At 36.1% G+C, this 20528-nt stretch overlaps 1 protein-coding gene and 1 pseudogene across 5 annotated transcripts in view; both read right to left on the bottom strand.

The window, feature by feature from the left end:
* Positions 1 to 20528, bottom strand: part of ZNF280D (zinc finger protein 280D) — a 319813-nt gene that overhangs the window by 258630 nt on the left and 40655 nt on the right. The window lies entirely within an intron of this gene.
* On the bottom strand, positions 15971 to 16585 carry LOC109262938 (60S ribosomal protein L21-like; annotated as a pseudogene).

The raw sequence follows: 20528 nt of genomic DNA, 5'->3' as shown, positions 1-20528 counted from the left end.
TCACCTGGCTCATTCTCCTCCCTTGGGTATTGCTCATGTCATCTCCCCCTTCTCTAACAACTTTTTCCCCTTGTCAACATGGACATAAAACCTGGGGTTCAGCTAGGATCTTCAGCTACTTCAAGTCTTCTCTATACTCTTACTTAGTTCAATGCAACCCAATTCATTTCAATAAAATTTTATGGAGGACCTGTTGTGTGCCAGGCTCTTACTAGACACTCAGGGGTCCAAACTAAGTAAGGGATGGGTGCTGACGATTACAAGGAGAATGCAGGTAGACATGAAAGTGAATCACCACCACCCAGAATCATAAGAGCAGGTACAAAAGGCAGAGCACAACCTACAGGATGGAAAGGAAGGAGACCTCATTGAGAGAGTGATGTCTAAGCTATGTTAATGAGTGAGTGGGAGTTTGTCAAGCGCTAAATTGGGGGAAAGGGAAGGAAAAGACTGGTCTATGTAGAGAAGACTACATGTGGAAATTCACAACATTTGGTAACATTTTGTTTTGTTTCATTTTGTTTACTAAACCAGGTTTGGATTTGGTACCAGGATTTGGTTTACTTTCAAAATGTGTGCAAATAGAAGGGCAAGGGGAGATAAAGCAAGAAAGCTGGTCAAGGACTCCTCACCAGGCTACAGAGGCTGGGCTGCTCCTATAGATGATAAAAAGCTATGAAGACATTTTAAGTGTCGCTAGGGTGGATGGTTCAGAGGAATGTAAGCCCTACTTTATATTCAAGTAATCAAGTAAAGCTAAATAAAGGAAAGTTCTGGAAACAGACCCTGAAGAATGGGTAAAATTCAACAGACTGAAATGGAGGGGAAGCCATTACACCATTAGTGGAAACAGCAAAGGTTCCATTTAATTATTACCTTATTGTTCTAAGTATGTTAATTTTTCTCCTGAGACATATTACCTAAATTCTTCAAGGAAAAGAATTATTTTTCAAGTTTCCTTTTAATAGCTCCAAATACCTAACACATCTCTGGATACACAGTGGGTGTTTGGTCAATTATCAATGACCTTTGGGATGTGGCAAAAAAAAGAGAGAGAGAGAGAGAGAGAGAGAGAGAGAGAGAGAGAGAGAGAGAGAAGAAAACCTCTTATATTTGTTCATGACAGAAGCTTGTGTTTATTCCTAAATCTGTTGTGAGGAATGAAAATTCATAAGGTTTTATAAATCCATAATTTGAAATGAAGATGGTGTGTATAATTGGAAGCTTATGGTTGTCTAATAAAGGACAGAAGATTCCAATTAAAGCCAAAATTCCATCTCTAAGCAGCCTTTCTCACTGTGTGGGCATCCCAACTGCTAAGTTTGTTTAATAGATCAAATTAACTGGATGACTGCTTTTGAAGGGCATCTTAGGGACTTGGGACTTAGCTTTGCTTTGGTGCATGTGTCCCTAAGCTCACTACTGACAGAAGTATTCAGTTTTATTATCAGAAATTCAAACCACTTTTAGATATTGGGGAGAGTAATAATATGATATAAACACTTCATAAAGGACTACATATAAACGTTATTTATTTTTTCTTTAAGAAAAAAAAGGGGGGGCAATAGTTTCACCAATTCTCTTTGTTTGCTCCAAATCTGATCAGGCTCTGAAAAATATCTTGCCAAAAACTTTGTTTAGGTGTCATTTTTGTTCCATAAAAATAAATATTCTTTTTATGTGTTCAAGACTGCTCATATGGTATTACATATATTATTTTTAACTCATAAATGGTGAGATTCATGGGGTGTGGGGATGATATCAAAATAGTTAACAATTGAGGCACCTGGGTGGCTCAGTCGGTTGAGCATCTGACTTCAGCTCAGGTCATGATCTCACATTCATGGGTTCGAGACTTGCGTTGGTCTCTGTGCTGACAGCTCAGAGCCTGGAGCCTGTTTTGAATTCTGTGTTTCCCTCTCTCTCTGCCTTTCTCCTGCTCACACTCTTTCTGTCTCTCAAAAAAATAAAACGTTAAAAAAAAAAGTTAACAATGGTACAATATGTACACCAGGCATTGAGAATATACACCCTGAGCAACTGGGACAGATGCCAGTTGGTTCATCAGACCTGAATATACAAGCTCCACCTCAGCCCTGGTGTGGTAGACCGATAAGCTACTTGTGTCAATGCATCTCCCTTCTGATAAGAGCCACACATTTTCCTTTGGAGAACTGCTCTACCCCATTCAAAGTGATCTTGAAGGAAATGGCCATTATGGGACTCCACCTTCCCTTGACTCCAAGCCTGGGACATGTGATCCAGATTTAGCAAGTCAAAATATACCATTCTTTCACCACATTAGTTGAGAAATGGGTACATGACCCAGTTTAGGCCAAATAGAGCCCTCCCCAGAACTTTCCCTCTGGAGTTAATCAGGATGATTTCCCCTACTTTGGAGATTGCTAAACTTGAAGGATGTGAGCCTAAGACAACTGGAGGCCACATTGCCTTCAGAGAAGAGAAATCCTACTTAAGAATGACGCCAAGAAGAAATGAATGAATCTGAGAGAGGAATAGAGTCAGAGTCCTGACAACATTATTCAAACCTCTGGAGCCAGCCATGCCTACAGCCAGGTGCAATCTCCTGGACTTCCCATTAACTCAAAAAAACATTTTCTCTTCTTTCCTTTTCTTTCTTTTTTCTTTCTTTCTTTCTTTCTTTCTTTCTTTCTTTCTTCTTTCTTTCTCTCTCCCTCTCTCCCTCTCGTCCTCCTCTTCCTCCTCCCCCTCCCCCTCCCCCTCCTTCGTCGTCCTTCTTCTTCTCCTTCTCCTCCTCCTCCTCCTCCTTCTTCTTCTTCTTCTTCTTCTTCTTCTTCTTCTTCTTCTTCTTCTTCTTCTTCTTCTTCTTCTTCTTCTTCTTCTCCCCCTCCTCCTCCTCCTCCTCCTCTTCTTCTCCTCCTTCTCCTTCTTCAACTAATTGAATTGAGTTTCTGTCCCCTGCATTCAAATAAGTATTGAGTAATAATTATGCCCACATAGCATAATTCTATACCACTTCCATTACACAACACTGATGAAATTTTAGATTAAATGAAAACTGCTTTTTGTTAGTGTCCAAAAGCTCCAAACCAATACATTATACAACTAGACGTCATCATGGGGCCTTAATCAGAGAAATAACAAAATAAAGATGGTGCTTTAGAAAAATCTGCCTGGCAAGAGATATGTGGAAATAATCAGAACAACATATGCTCATATGTGCATTCAGAAATATATACATTGATTTTCAATATATATCCAATCAATATATATTTCCTTAATTTCCAAAGATGCCAAGTGCCATTTCTTTTTGTGTTAACATGACTGAAAAGAACTGTTATTAGCCATACCTTAAGAATGCTTAGAAATTATTATACACTCTGCCTTTTATTATTTGGGATACTGAATCATAGATTTAAATCATTTATTTATCCCGTAAGAAGATATTAGAAGTTGCTATGTGCAAGTTGCTGTTAAAGGCGCTAGGGATAAAAAGATGAATTAGGGGGCGCCTGGGTGGCGCAGTCGGTTAAGCGTCCGACTTCAGCCAGGTCACGATCTCACGGTCCATGAGTTCGAGCCCCGCGTCAGGCTCTGGGCTGATGGCTCGGAGCCTGGAGCCTGTTTCCGATTCTGTGTCTCCCTCTCTCTCTGCCCCTCCCCCGTTCATGCTCTGTCTCTCTCTGTCCCAAAAATAAATAAAAAACGTTGAAAAAAAAAAGATGAATTAGACAATTTCTCTGCCCTCCAGGAATTCACATTCTGGTGAGAGAAGCGGAACTGTGAATACATAAATAGTGTAATAGTTGGCAGGACTGGAACTCTTCCTTCTGCTGGAGGTCTACTCTTCTCAGGCATTATTAGCTGAGGGCTGAATGCATGGAGTACAGTAGGTGCACACAGCTCCATACAAGCAGCTCCTGAGTATTCCAGGCCAAGCAGCTCAGGGAATCATATAGCTCTGGGTTTTCTTGAATTTCAGGCACAACTCAGATTGCTTTGGTCTTTTTTTACATAAAGACCTTTCTTGAAGGAAAATAAAGAGTTAGGTATTCCCATGATTGTTGAATGTGGTCTTGACTCTTTACAAGGCCAGATATGGTATTTAGGAAGTTATTTCAGTTGATTCATACCGCAAATTGTAAAGAATTTAAATTTTAAAAAAGTTTAATTGTAAAAAAAATTCTTGAGAGCAAAGAGAGGTGACCCACTAAAGTTACATTTTCAATCATTATCAAGCCTGTGTTTATTTGGAGCCACTCCTTCCTTAAAGATGCAGAGTAGTTAGACTTTTAGAGTGGATTCTCTTACAAGAAATTCCTCCAGTGGAGACAGACCATAAGAGACTCTTAAATACAGAGAAAAACTGAAGGTTGCCAGCAGGGTGTTGGGTGGGGCGAAGGGCTAAACAGGTGAGGGGCATTAAAGAGGACACTGGTTGGGATGAGCAGCATGGATGCTAAATGTAAGTGATGAATTACTAAATTCTATTCCTGGAAAATCTATCTATCTATCTATCTATCTATCTATCTATCTATTTGTAGACAGACAGATATATAAGAGGGGCACCTGGGTGACTCAGTTTGTTAATCCTTGGACTTCAGCTCAGGTCATGATCTCACAGTTCGTGACTTCAAGGCCCATGTGGGGCTCTGTGCTGACACCTCAGAGCCTGGAGCCTGCTTCAGATTCTGTGTGTCTCTCTCTCTGTCCCTCCCCTACTCATTCTCTCTTTCTCTCAAAAAATAAATAAACATTAAAAAAAAAAATTAAAAAAAAATTCCTCCAGGCTATCTCATTTTCCTCAATTCCTCATTGGAATTTCACAATAACTTAACACAAAGTTGGAATTCACTTACAAATTCCTAGGAACTAGAAGACAAAAAGACACTGACAACAATTTATTTCACCTTTTTTTCTTATTCTAGTTCCTGTATCTTTCTATGAGTGTTGTTTGCTTCAGTGGATGGTTGGTGTGCTTGAAGAGGAGAAAAAAATAAGTCTTCCATTCCTTTTCCCTTCCTATTTTAACTGGCTTTTTAATTCTCCATGTGGACTTTCAAACTAAATGTAGTCTAAAAAGGCCTAGTTTTTGGTTCCAAAGTAACTCTTAAAAGGGGAAAATATTTATTGTGTTAGATTTCTTATTAGAAAGGAGTTAGTGCCTGACTTCTAAATTAAATGATTTGGGGACTTAAAAGCTCTTTATAAATTACCTAGTCCGTGTTGGGAAAACCAGATGGCTACATGCAAAAGAATGAAACTGGACCACCTTCTTACACCATACACAAAAATAAACCCAAAATGGATTAAAGACTTAACTATAAGACCTGAAACCATAAAACTCCTAGAAGAAAACACAGGCAGTAAGCTCTTTGACACTGGTCTTTGCAATATATTTTTGGATATGTCTCCTCAGGCAAGGGTAACAAAGCAAAAATAAACAAATGGAACTACATCAAACTAAAAAGCTTATGGACAGCAAAGGAAACCATCAACAAGATAGAAAGGCAACTTAGTGAATGGGAGAAAATACTTGGAAACAATATATCCAATAAGGGGTTGATATCCAAAACATATAAAGAACTGATACAACTCAATCCCCCAAACCCCAAATAATCTGATTAACACACAGGCAAAGGACCTGAACAGACATTTGTCCAAAGAAGACATATAGGTGACAAAGAGACACATGAAAATATGCTCAACATCACTCATCATCAGGGAAATGCAAATCAAACCACAATGAGCTATCACTTCACACCTGTCAGAATGGCTATTACCAAAAAGACAAGAAGTAAATGTTGGTGAGGATGTGGAGAAAAGGGAACGCTTATGCACTCTTAGTGGGAATGTAAAGTGGTGCAGCCACTGTGGAAAATAGTATGGGGGTTCCTCAAAATTAAAAATAGAATTACCATACAGGGGCGCCTGGGTGGCTCAGTCGGTTGAGCCTCCGACTTCGGCTCAGGTCATGATCTCACAGTCTGTGAGTTCAAGCCCCGCATCGGGCTCCATGCTGACAGCTCAGAGCCTGGAGCCTGTTTCGGATTCTGTGTCTTCCTCTCTCTCTGACCCTCCCCCGTTCATGCTCTGTCTCTCTATGTCTCGAAAATAAATAAATGTTAAAAAAATTAAAAATAAATAAATAAATTAAATAAATAAAAATAGAATTACCATACAATCCAGCAATTCCGCTTCTATGTATTTATCCAAAGAAGACAAAAACACTAATTCAAAAAGATATGGCCCCCTATGTTCACTGAAGCACTATTTATAATAGCCAGGATATGGAAGGAAACTAAGTGTCCATTGACAGATTAATGGATAAAGAAGAACTGGTAGTATATCTACAATGAAATATTACTCAGCCACAAAAATGAAGGAAATCTTACCCTTTGTGACAAGGCTGAACCTAGAGGATATTATGCTAAGTGAAATAAGTCAGATAAAGACAAATATCATATGATTTCATTTATATGAAACAAACAAAACAATTAAAAATAAGTTAAATAAACAATTAAATTAAAATAAATTAAACAAAATAAATTAAACAAAACAAAAAAACAAAACAAATAAAACAGAAATAGATTCACAGATAGAGAGAACAAACTGGTATTTGCCAGCGGGGAAGAGTGTAGGGAGATGGGTGAAATAGGCAAAGGGGATTTAGAGGTATGAACCTCCAGTTATAAAGTAAATAAGTCAAAAAGATGTGTGTGAATTATGTGGAATATAGTCAATAATATTACAACTTTGTATAGTGACAGATAGTAATCAGACCTAACCAAGTGATCACTTCAGAATGTAAAAAAATATAAAATCAATATACTATACACCTGAAACTAATATTATATGCCAATTATAATTCAATAAAAAATAATTTTAACTAAAAAAAAGAAGTAGGTACATTGTCCAAATTCCTCATTCTACAAATATTCAGACAGGTTAGATTATTTGCTTAATTCATAGAGCTAGTAAGTCGCACAGCCAAAACTAGAACCCTGATCTCAGCAAGGTTGTCAACACTGTTGGTTAAGTTCCCAACCCATTTCTCATAATAACTATTACAAATCTTCATCACTGTTTTCATGAATCTTCTACAACTACCTCCCCATCACTCTGGTCCTTACTTCATAGAAACTTACAAGCTATACAGCATGACTCCAGTTTCCAGTTTTAAACTTACTCATATCTCATCTCAAATGAATATTACCATTACTCTTCAAGGGAAAACCCTGCCATCTGTTATCTATCTCACATTGAGTCCCATCTTTACTGAGATCCCATTTTGTCGATTATTTCTTCCGATATATATGTGAATCCTTCCTTCATTATTCCTTTTTAGCACATAAATATGTTCAAGGACTTGCATTTATAATGATGTTATGTCCCATTCCAGAACATTCTTTCTTTCCTTTCAATCTTAACCAAGCTCATTTTAAGAAACTGTTCTGACACTGTTCCTACCTACATTCTCACCACTTATTTACTCATTCCACTGAAAGTGTTTGGGAAAAGGCCATATATGCCTTTCAAAGACATTTCAATTCCCTCCTTTTAACCACCTTATTCCCATCTTAACATTGGGTTTGTAAGTTTTTCTCTTTCCCTTCATGCATTACTTAATTACTGATGCTTCCCAGCATTCTGTTCCCAGCACCCTTTCTTTCTCCACTTTGAACTTTCTCTGGACAAGTCCTACTTATATCCATGGCTCAGCTCTGACACACAAATTTGTATAATCTAAAAAAATTATTGTCTTAAGTTTTCAATGTTGACCAAAATTATTTTTATTGTATTATTCACTTACTTAAATAAGCATAAATTCTTTATGCTTTTAGTTCCTAACAAGTTTACAAGCAAAATCTTTATAAAATACACTCAAATAAAACTAAAAATCTAAAAAAACTCATACGATGAAATAAACATTAATTTATTAGGATTGTTATGCTTTTTTCCTTGAAACCAATTTGCCAACTCAGAATGTGAATGTGGGCGTGGCTGCTAGTAACATAGATTCTTTTTAATTTAAATAGAACTATGTACCATGTGATGATTCAGTTCTCCCACCACTTTTCTCTATTCATACTACTATGAAACCTTCATTCATATGAGCAAGCACACAATGATATCACTTCATCTTCACTTGACCTGAATGCATCATTTACATAGTAAGCCTGGCTCTGTGATACTTGGCACCAGCAAGATTATAAACATTAATACAAATAAAGACACTGAAGTAAGTTGGCAATACTATTAATAAAGTGGTCATCCGAGTGATCCAGATTATTATTGAAATGAAAGCATGAATAGAAGCATTAGGATAAAAATCAATTTATCAAATACATTAATCCCTGAAAATACATTTGATAGATTCCAGGCTCCTGGAACCCCCAATTTTGTGAATCCCATATCTGTGTCTATAGCCCAAAACCCTCTCCTGAGCCTCTGCCCTGTATTTGCAACTGCCTACTAAAAATTTCTCTACCTACGTGACCTAACCTCAGATACAGCATGTCCAAACTGAATTTGTTATCATTCCCCACGCACACACCCACCTTAACCTGTGTTCCCAATCTTAGTTAATGACATCATCATCTAGCCTGTTACTTAAGCCAAAAACTTAAGTCTCATACTAGATTCCCTCCTCTGCCTTACCTCCTACGTCCAATTCTTGTAGATACTACTTCCTAAACTTCCTTCAAATCAATGGCCATTTTTCCTTTGACCCAGAAATCCTATTCAAAAATATTCCAAGGAAATAATCAAGATATTAATAAAGCAACAAATAAACAAAGAGGAAAGATATTCACCTCACTATTATACTTAGTAAAAAAACTAATGAAGAAATAATAAAGAAAATTAGCATGACAATTTAAGAGTAGGGGAAAGGTTAAGCTAAATATGGTATATGTTATCTTTATTCAGAAATAACAAAATTCTAGTCCTTGGCAAAAACCTATCAAATTTCTTTTTAAATGCCCAGTTTAATCCACATCCTTGGGTGGGTTTTTAAAAAAATTTCAATAATTGTATTTTTGCATTTCTAAAAGTTCTTAAGTGCAAAATATCTTTAAAATGCTAGTTAAATTAAAAAAAAATTTTTTTTACATCCATGATTGACTTATCAAGAATGCAAGAGAGAGCCTCCAAAGCTAAAAAAAAGTATAAGAAGAGGATCATAACTCCAAAGAGATATGAAATCTGAAGACAGCTCCTGTCTTGGGTATCTGTCAATCTTTGGTGGCCTAGAGTTTTAGTTTTAAAAGGCATTGGGCATGGCAGACAAGAGACAATGTAGGCCCGTGAAGGCAGGATATTATACTGGACTTTGCAAATAACAAAGAATCCCAAAGACCCATATCCTCAGTGAGTAATCTAGAAAATAATCTATCCTACGGAGAAAGATGTTAAGGAAAATTGTCTCACTCTTGGTCGTAAATCAAGGCAAAAGATAAGTCATTCTTGATAATTCAAGACTACAAGTCCACCCTGAAGTGGGTTTAATGATAGGATTTACAAAATCTGAATGGTCCCAAAAACACAAACAGAAATTTTCATTCAAATTAGTCCTAGTCTTAGTCCAGACATTGAGCAGAAAATAAAACAAATCTCTCAAGAAATTTAACTTTAATTTAGGCCTCAAAAAAAAATCCCACCAATAAAATTTCAAGGAACATAAATCCATACTTTGACATAATGAGACACGAAGAATAAATTATTGTGAACAAAGTCAGCATAAAAAATTTCAGAATGAGACTCACAAAAACTTCAGTTTAGGAAGTTATATATAATTTTAACATAAAAAGCTATATATACAAGGTATATATCTATACTGATATAGAATACAAGATAAACATGTTTAATATACTTAAAGAAATAAAAGAACATAAAGCCAAAGAATGAATTTATAAAAAATCAGCTGAGTTATAAAAGAACCAGTAAGAACTTTTAGAAATGCAAAAATACAATTATTGAAAATTTTTTAAAAACCCACCCAAGGATGTGGATTAAACAGCAGACTAGATGGAACTGAAGAAATAATTAGTAAATTGAAAGCTATATCTGAGGGAACTACTCAGAATACAACACACAAAAAAACAATGAAATAGAATATATTTAATAAGTATGAACACATAGCACAGAGAAGGTCTAACAAATATATACTTATAATAGTGAAAGATAAATGAAATAATGAAGGAAAGTTAATAATATTTCCAAAATGATCAAATACATAAATTTTTGTATTCAAAAAGCCTTATATATTGCAAACACAGTTAAAAAATTTTCACAGAAATCTAGACATAAACCACCACCAGAAAACAGCTAATGTTGGACTCAGTGATGAAAGACTAGGAGTTTTTCCTTTAAGATCAGGAACAAGACAAGAATGCTCACTTTCACCAGTGCGACTGAACACTTTACTAGAAGTCCTAACCAAAACAATTAGGCAACAACAACAAAAAAAGGCATACAAAGTAGAAAAAAATAAAACTATTCCTATTCACAAACAACATGATCCTTTACATAGGAAATCCCCTCAACAATCCATACAAGAAGGGTGCCTGGGTGGCTCAGTAAGTTGAGTGTCCAGCTCTTGTTCTCACCTCAGGTCTTGATCTGAGGGCCATTAGTTCAAGCCCTACGTTGGGTTCCACGCTGGTCTTGGAACCTACTTTAAAAAAATCCATAAAAGAACTAATAGAACTAGTAAACTAATTCAACAAGTTACAGGGTATAAGATTAACACTCAAAAATCAGTTGTGTTGCAGGGCACCCGCGTGGTTCAGTTGGTTGAGCGACCAACTCTTAATTTCAACTCAGGTCATTCTCTCACAGTTCACGAATTCAAACTCCACGTTGGGCTTTGTGTGACAGTGCAGAGCCTGATTGGGATTCTCTGTCTCCCTCTCTCTCAGCCCCTCCCCTGCTTGCTCTATCTCTCTCTCTCAAAATAAATAAATAAACATTAATAAAAATCAGTTGTGTTGCTATATAACAGCAGTAAACAATCCAAAAAGAAAATTAAGAAAACAATTCCATTTATAATAGCATCCAAAAAATAAAAGTAGCTCAGAATACATATAACCAAGGAGATTAAAGACTTACATACTGATAAATATAAAAAACTGCTGAAAGAAATTAAAGAGCTAACTAAATAAATGGAAAGATACTCCGTGTCGTGGATTGGAAAACAATATTGTTATATAGCAATACTACCCAAAGGGATGTACAGACTCATTGAAATTCCAAAGGCCTTTTTTGCAACAACAGAAAAGCCAATCCTCAAATTCATGTGGAACTACAAGAGGCTCTGAATAGCCAAAACAATCTTGAAAAAGAAGAACAAAGATGGAGGCCTCATTCTTCCTGGTTACAAACTTACAAAAAAGTTATAGTAATCAAAGCAAGGCTGTACTGGCATGAGAATAAACCGATATACCAACCAAACAAAATTGAGAGGGTAAAAATACACTTATATATCTATGAACAACTGATTTTCAACAAGTGTGCCAACACTATTCAATGGAGAAAGAACAGTTTTTTCAATGAATGGTAGTAGGACAAATGAATATCTAGATATAAAAGAATGAAGTTGGGCTCCTATCTCACAGCACATAGAAAAATTAAGTCAAAATGGATCAAAGACCTAAATGTGAGTACTAAAACTATAAAGCTCTTTGAAGAAAACATAGAGGTAAATCTTCATGTACTCAGACAAGAGATTCTTAGATGTGCCATTAAAAGTATGAGCAACAGAAGAAAAAATAGATAAACTTGACTTCATCAAAAAATTAAAAATTTTTGTACATCAAAGAGCATTATTAAGTAAAAAGATAACCTCAGAATGGAAAATATTTGAAACTTATATCTGACAAGAATATAGTGTCTCGAATACACAAGAACTCTTACAACTCAAAAACAAAAAGACAAACAACCCAATTTAAAAGTGCACAAAAGGGGCGCCTGGGTGGCTTGGTCAGTTAAGCGTCCGACTTCGGCTCAGGTCATGATCTCACGGTCGGTGAGTTCGAGCCCCGCGTTGGGCTCTGTGCTGACAGCTCAGAGCCTGGAGCCTGTTTCAGATTCTGTGTCTCCCTCTCTCTCTGCCCTTCCCCTGTTCATGCTCTGTCTCTCTCTGTCTCAAAAATAAATAAACGTTAAAAAAAAAATTTTAAAAAAAAGTGCACAAAGGACTTCAATAGACATTTCTGTTAAAAAGAATATACAAATGGTAGACAAGCACATGAAAAAATGCTCTATATCATTAGTCACTAGGGAAATGCAAATTAAAACCACAATGAGATACCACTTCATACCCACTAGAATAACTATAATAATAAAACAAAAACAGAAAATAACAAGTGTTGATGAGAATGTAGAAAATTGGAATTCTTATATATTGCTAGTGAGAATGTAAAATAGTGCAGTCACTCTGGAAATACTTTGGCAGTTCCTACAAAAGTTAAACATATAATTACCATATGACTCAGCAATTCCAGCCTGACGTATATATCTAAAAGAATTGAAAACAGGGACTCAAACAGATACTTGTATGCTGATGCTGATATTCATTACATCATTATTCACAAAAGTTGAAAGGTGAAAACAATCCAACTGTCCATCAACAGATGAATGGATAAACAAATAAGGTATATATATATTATAAATGAAATACTGATACATGCTACAATATTGTTGAACTTCAAAAATATTATGCCAAGTGGAAGAACCCAGACACAAAATGCCATATAGTGCATGATCTCATTTTTATGAAATATATATAATAGGTAAATTCATAGAGACAAAAAGTAGTTTGTTGGTTCCAGAGCTAGAAGGAGGGAGAAATGGGGAGCAACTGCTCAATGGGTGCGGGCGTGATGAAATGTTTTGAAATTAGATAAAGGTGGTGGTTACACAACATTGTGAATATACTAAATGTCATTGAATTTTACACTCTAAAATCATTAATTTTATACTATGGGTTTCACTTCAACTTAAAAAAAGACATAAATTCATACATACTCATATAGAAATAGAGAAAGCAAAATGTGACAAAATGGTAACAGTTTGTGAATCTAAATAAAAGATGTATGGATGTTTGTTGAATTATTCTTTCAATTTTTATGTAGGAGTCTCTTCTCAAAATAAAATATTGGGAAAACTTATACAAAAAATAACTTCAAAATACAGAAAGCTAAAATTGACAAAATAACAAAGAGAAATTGGCAAATCCACCGAAGTGAGAGATTTTAATAAACTCACTTAATAATGATAGAGTAAGTAGATCAGAAAATTAGTAAGGATAAAGAATATTTGAGGGGCACCTGGGTGGCTCAGTCAGTTGAGAGTCTGACTCTGGATTTCGGCTCAGGTCATGATTCCATACTTATGAGCCTGAACTTCCCATTGGGCTCCATGCTGAGCCTGAAGCCTGCTTAAGATTCTCTCTCTTTCTCTCTCTCTGTGTCTCCCTCTGTCCCTCCCCCCATCTTGTGCACTCCCTCTAAAAAATATTTTAAAAATAATATTTGAACAAGTTTGATTTAATACACATATAAAAAATTGCATCCAGCATCTGCAAAAATACAACTTTTTTAATATATAAGGAGTATTTATGAAAACTGACTATGTATTAGGAGATAAAGCAAGTCTCAACAAATTTTGATGAATTAGTATCATACTGACTACATCCTGACTACAATGCTAATTATCATAAATAAATAACAAAAAAAATATTTTTAAAAATCTACATTTAAAAATTTCAAAATGTTTCTAAAGTATTCATGGAATAAAGAAGAATATAGTGAAAGAAAAAATGGAACTAAATGATAATGAAAAACAGTACACATCAAAACTTGCAGTACTAGAGGAAATATATGGCCATATCTTAGAAAAAAGAAAAGCTGAAAATGAATGACATAAGCTGAAAACATTAAAACATTATATAAAGTGCAACAGAAAAAAGATATTCAAAGTGAGAAAATAATATAAATTAATGAAATAGAAAACAAATATACACAAAAGAGTATCAACAAAGGAAACACGAATAAAATTGTCAAACCTCTGGCAATATTGATCAGAAGAAAGAGAAACACAAGTGAAAGTATTATAAATTAGGGGCGCCTGGGTGGCTCAGTCGGTTAAGCGGCCGACTTCGGCTCAGGTCATGCTCTCACTGTCCGTGAGTTCGAGCCCCGCGTCGGGCTCTGTGCTGACCGCTCAGAGCCTGGAGCCTGTTTCAGATTCTGTGTCTCCCTCTCTCTCTGACCCTCCCCCGTTCATGCTCTGTCTCTGTCTCAAAAATAAATAAACGTTAAAAAAAAAAAGAAAGTATTATAAATTTAAGGGAAAATAACTGCAGCATAAATTAAAAACATAAGAATATTAAGAAAGTCTTTTCTTAGTAAATTTGAGTGAAGTGGAAAGTTTTTAGAAAACAGACTCAAGAAAAAAACATAAAAACATAAGTGATCTTATAACCAATACAGAAATTCATTATCTTGAATATCTTTAATCTTTTCACAGACACAGACACACACACACACACCACCACCACCACCACACATTACACTGAATCAGGACCAAATGGTTTTACCAGCAAGTTCTACTGAGAAGAGTTAATTTCAATTTTAATCAGCTTTTCCAGAGAATACAAACAAAATAAGCACTCTTCAACTAAATTATAATAATAGAATATTTTTTATACCATATTCAAGCAAGGGTATTACAAGAAAGAAAATTTCAGATCAATCTCATTAATGAACATAGATGTGACAATCATAAATAAAGTATTAGCAACCCAGGGGCCTTGTGGCTCTGTCAGTAGAGCATGAGATTCTTGATCTCAGGGTTGTGAGTTGGAACCCTGTGTTGGGTGTGTTGGGAGATAACTTAAAAATAAAATCTTAAAATAAGTAAATAATAAAGTATAATAAAATAAATAAATAATAATAAAGTATCTAGAATCTTTTCCCCCGCTGTGGGAACATATATAAGGGATTTTATTCTATCATCCCAAACTAGAATTTCTCTCCTCTGATTCCAAACACTTTCATTCCTTAAAATACCTTTATCAGGTAAGGTTCACTTAGACACTCAAGATGAACAAAGGACAATCAGAAATTCACCAACTTTAGAAAGGTAGGTATTTTCAGGCAAAGGAACTGGGGCAAGAAAGAGCAGTCCCAATAAACAAATTTTTCCTAATAGCTAGAGCACCATATAGAAGAAACAGTAACAGGAAATGATAGGGAAAACGGTTTAGTAGGAACAAGACACAGTGCTTTAAACAATCTATTTTTAAGTAATAGGTTTCAAAGGCAAGTTCTTTATCCTTAAAACACAGCTATTTAAGACAGGATACAATTACAAGTACTCCACTTTCCCTGAGCTTAAATACAATGCAACAGATAAGCTTTCGTGTATTTTTAAAACTGTTTTTTCTTAGTGATTTAGAGGGACTATTTTCAAACTACTGTAAATATTTTATAAGTAATATCTGTCAGCTCCTAACCAGTTGAGTATATTCTGCTGTATACAATAAACCACCTCACATCTTTCAGCAAGAAATAAACCACCAAATTTGAACAAAGACATCACCCGAGGGGCACTTGGGTGGCTCAATCCGTTAAGCATCCGACTTCAGCTCAGGTCATATCTCATAGTTTGTGAGTTAGCGCTCCACATCCAGCTCTGTGCTGACAGCTCAGAGTCTGGAGCCTGCTTCGTATTCTGTCTCCCTCTCTCTCTGCCCCTCTTCCATTCATGCTCTGTCTCTGTCTCTGTCTCTCTCTCTCTCAAAAATAAGCTTAACAAAAATTAAAAAAAAAAAAAAAAGACATCACCCAATGAATTAGGACACAATTAAAGTTTGCTTTAAATATTTCTTTGAGGGAGAGGACACCACACAGCTACTCAAATAAGGGAAACATTTTTACAGTCTTGAGGTCTTTTATTTTTTTACATTTATCATGCTGTGAATTCATATGGGTTCCAGCAGCTCAGGCTCCTTTCCATTGGTTCTCACAAAGTGTGCTTCTTGGGCGGGGCAGCCTAGCACTTCAGTGGAACCTCAGTACCTTTCTCCTTGGCGTCCTTCTTTTTTTTGATCATTTTCCTTCACACCCTTCAGGAAGCTATCACGACTCTTTGAGTGCTTAATATGCTCAATACATACGTTAATTTTCTTAGCAAGAATCTGGCCTTTAGCTTGTTTACAACGATGCCAACAGCATGCTGGGTAACACTGTAGACTCTTCCAGTTTTGCCATGGTAACATTTGTGGAGCATTCCTTTTTGAACAGTGCCCAATTCTTTGATGTCCACGATATCACCTTTCTTATAGATTCGCATGGATGTGGCCAAAGGAACAACTCCATGTTTTCTAAAAGGCCTAGAGAACATATAGCGAATACCTCTCCTCTTTCCCTTTGTGTTGGTCATTTTGGCAAATTACTGGAAGTTGGTGGTTCCCGCGGAAAGACAGAATTTTTTTTTTTACATTTATTTATTTTTAAGAGACAGAGAGAGACAGAGCACAAGTGGGAGAGGGGCAAAGAGAGAAGGAGACACAGGATCTGAAACAGGCTCCAAGCTCTCAGCCGTCAGCACAGAGCCCGATGCAGGGGTCAAACCCACAAACCGTGAGATCATGACCTGAGCTGAAGTCCGACGTCCAACCAACTGAGCCACCCAGGCGCCCCAGAATCTCTCTTTTTTTTTTAAGAGCAAATCATCACAAATAAGTCAGCTCTCCAGTCAAACAGCCTTGATTTGTAGTTGTTTGCTGATTTCCATGGTGTAAATACTACAATCTTGGCTAATTTCAAGCTGCCAGAAAGACTTCACTAAATTCAAAACTGGGGGGAGATGTTAGCAATTTTCACAAATTGCTATGAGCTGGCTCCTGTATACCATTTACATGACTCACATACCAAGACATTGAACACCAATGGATAAAAATAATCAGGCTGGAATAATTTGCTATCCAAAATTTTTAAATGACATTGAATCCCTACCTCATACTACAAACAAAAATCAATTCCAGATGGATTATGGACTTAAATATGAAATGCAAACTTTAACATTTTTAGAATATAGGAGAGTATCCTTCTGAACTTGGAGTCAGAAATTATTTCTATAAGACATAAAATCACTGACAATAATGGGATTTATGTTTTATTATTAAAATTATGAAATTCTGTTCATCAAAATATATAAGCAAGAGAGTAGAAAAACTCACTACTGAGTGAACTGTGAAAGTTCTCATTTGTAGAAGATGATTTCCCCATACAAGTACAATTGGATACCATTGTCTTCCACTTCCCTAGGGTCCTTGCCCTAGCAACTCTTCTTATGTTTTGTAACTTAAGTCTCTCTCTCTCTCTCTCTCTCTCTCTCTCTCTCTCTCTCTTTCTCTACTGGCTTTTTTCCAAAACACTGCCCTATCTCTCTTCTTCACGACCAATTTTTTTGAAAGATTAATATACATTTACCTTGTCCACTTCTCAACTCTTTTTTTAAAATATTTATTTTTGAGAGAGAGAGAGAGAGAGAGAAAACACAAGTGGGGGCAGGGGCAGAGAGAGGGAGAAAGAGAATCCGAAGCATGCTTCAGGCTCTGAGCTGTCAGCACAGAGTCCACCGTGGGGCTCCAACCTGAAAACCTCGAGATCATGACCTGAGCCAAAGTTGGGGATGCTTAACCAACTCAGCTACTCAGGCACCGCTCAACCCAATTCTTTAAAAAAAATTTCTTTTAATGTTTTCATTTTATTTTTGAGAGAGAGAGAGACAGATGCAAGTGGGGGGAGGGACAGAGAGAGAGGGAGACACAGAATTCAAAGCAGACTCCAGGCTTTAGGCTCTGAGCTGTCAGCAGAGAACCCAATGCGGGACTCGAACTCATGGACGGTGAGATCATGACCTGAGCAGAAGTCGGATGCCCAACCAACTGAGCCACCCAGGAGCCCCAGAATCCAATTCTTAATTACGCATTTCCTTCTCATTTCTAGTACACTCTGATTTCTTGGTTGACACAACTCTAAGGTGACTTGATATTGTGAAATTCCATGAACGCTTTTCAGTGTTCCACTAACTGGCCACTCCTCAGAAGCATTCAATAATGTTGGCTACTCCCTTCTTGAAATCAGTTCCTTCCTTTGCTTCTGCAACAATACTCATCCTTATTTCTCACTCCTTCCTCTAAATATCCTCTATAGGTCTTCCACTCTTTTTGCTTCTTCCTACCTCCTACCAAATTTAACTAGCTTTTAAAAATATATAAAAAGGAATATATAATCATTAAAACAATTCTAGAACATTTAGGAAAATATAAAGGAGAGAATTAAAACAGTAATCCTAACAGCCAAAGATTATTATTATTTTTAACATTTTGATTAGTATATATTACTAGACTTTTTCTCAGAATATACATTTATTTTCACAAAATGGTTAACTACCATACATAATTGTCCTTTTATCACTTAATATAATGTACATTCTTTCATATCAGTATAGATTAATATTGCTGCTTTAATTATCAATAGCCAATATTCATTGAGATTTTACTGAGGGTACTGTGGTAAGCTCTATATATATTTAACCTTCACACTACAACCTTATAAGATAGAAGTTATATTATTATCCTTATTTTACAGATGAAAAAACTACGGCTTTGACAATTTCAGTAAATAGTCCATGGTCTAATAGTGGAGTAGCCCTAGTAAGAGTTACCCAAGATTTGAAACCAAGCTGTGTTTAACTTCAGAGTTGGAACTCTTTTCATTATCTATAGTGTTTTATAAGTCAGAGTAATTTCATTTGTAAGTAATGGAACTCCGAAAAAGGGAAATTAAACAGATAAAAAGTCTTGAATTAGATAGTTTTAAAGCGACTATACCACTCAACAACGCAAAGCTTTGAGTTGGCACTTCTATGATTCTCATAGCTTTCCCTCAGAGTCATAAGATAGCTACATAGCTGCAAGCACCGCATTCTTATATCCTCACATGAAATATCTAAAGACAGGAACAAATGGGCAGGGTTTCCTCCTCATGTATGTATTTTTATCAGGATGAAAAACCTTCCCAAAAGCTCCAAGAAGAACAACGTTAGTGTCTCATTGACCAGAAATAACTCATTTGTTGACCTCTAAACCAAACACATAGATATTGGATTACCACTGTCATCACAATTCACTCCTCAGACTACGCCCACCTTCCCTGAGCATATTACCTCAATACCTAAAAAAAAAAAATGGTAATTCTGTTAACAAGAGAGAAGAGGAAAGTGATGACCATTAGGTTGGCAACAACTACGAGGTCAATAGCCATTTAAAAGTTTATGTATGTACCATGACTTAATTAAGAAATCCCATGAGTTTTGTTTTTTAATTCCAAGCAGCCTCCACACTCTGCACAGAGCCCAACGAGGGGCTGAATCCCACAGCTGTGAGATCATGATCTGAGCTGAGCCCTCCAGGTGCCCCAAGAAATCCCATGTTGAAGGATTTTTATGATGTTACTAAGTTAATACCATTATAAAGAAAGCTGCAATGAACATATTTGTAGCTTTCTCATGCTTTTTAATTTTTCCTTAAGAGAAATTCCTAGAAGTAGAATTTTTGTATCAAAGCAAATATTCTAAGGTATATTATACATACATTACCAAATTACTCTTCAAAATATTTAAGCAAATACATGCTCTCCCAGGAGAGTATGAGAGCACCCATTTCTTCACATTCTCAAAAACATTAATTAGCTTTAAATATTTGAAAATGTAATTTGAAATTATATAACTTTTTCTTTTAAAACTTAGCTTTTATTTTTCTTAATTTTTTCAAATGTTTTTACTGATTTTTGAGACAGAGAGAGACAGAGCATGAGCAGGGGAGGGGCAGAGAGAGGGGAGACACAGAATCTGAAGCAGGCTCCAGGCTCTGAGCTGTCAGAGCCCAACGCGGGGCTCGAACTCATGGAGTGTGAGATCATGACCTGAGCTGAAGTTGGACACTCAACCGACTGAGCCACCCAGGTGCCCCAAAACTTAGTTTTTAACTACAAGAGACTCATTTTAGACCTGAAGACACCTTCAGATTGAAAGTGAGGGGATGGAGAACTATCTATCATGCTACTGGAAGTCAAAAGAAAGCTTGAGTAGCCATACTCATATCAGACAAACTAGACTTTAAATTAAAGGCTGTAACAAGATATGAAGCAGGGCATTATATAACAATTAACAGGGTCTATCCATCAGAAAGAGCTAACAATTATAAATGTCTATGCGCCGAATACAGGAGCCCCCAAATACATAAAACAATTAATCACAAACATAAGCAACCTTATTGACAAGAATGTAATAATTGCAGGGGACTTTAATACCCCACTTACAACAATGGGTAGATCATCTAGACACAGAATGAATAAATAAACAAGGGCCCTGAATGGTACATTGGATCAGATGGACTTGACAGATATATTTAGAACTCTGTATCCCAAAGCAACAGAATATACTTTCTTCTCGAGTGCACATGGAACATT

Source organism: Panthera pardus, unplaced genomic scaffold (genome assembly GCF_024362965.1).
Source record: "Panthera pardus isolate Hobbes unplaced genomic scaffold, ASM2436296v1 HiC_scaffold_24, whole genome shotgun sequence".
Classification (NCBI taxonomy): Eukaryota; Metazoa; Chordata; class Mammalia; order Carnivora; family Felidae; genus Panthera; species Panthera pardus.
The sequence above is the reverse complement of the archived record's forward strand: the minus strand, read 5'-3'. Positions and strand labels throughout refer to the sequence as shown.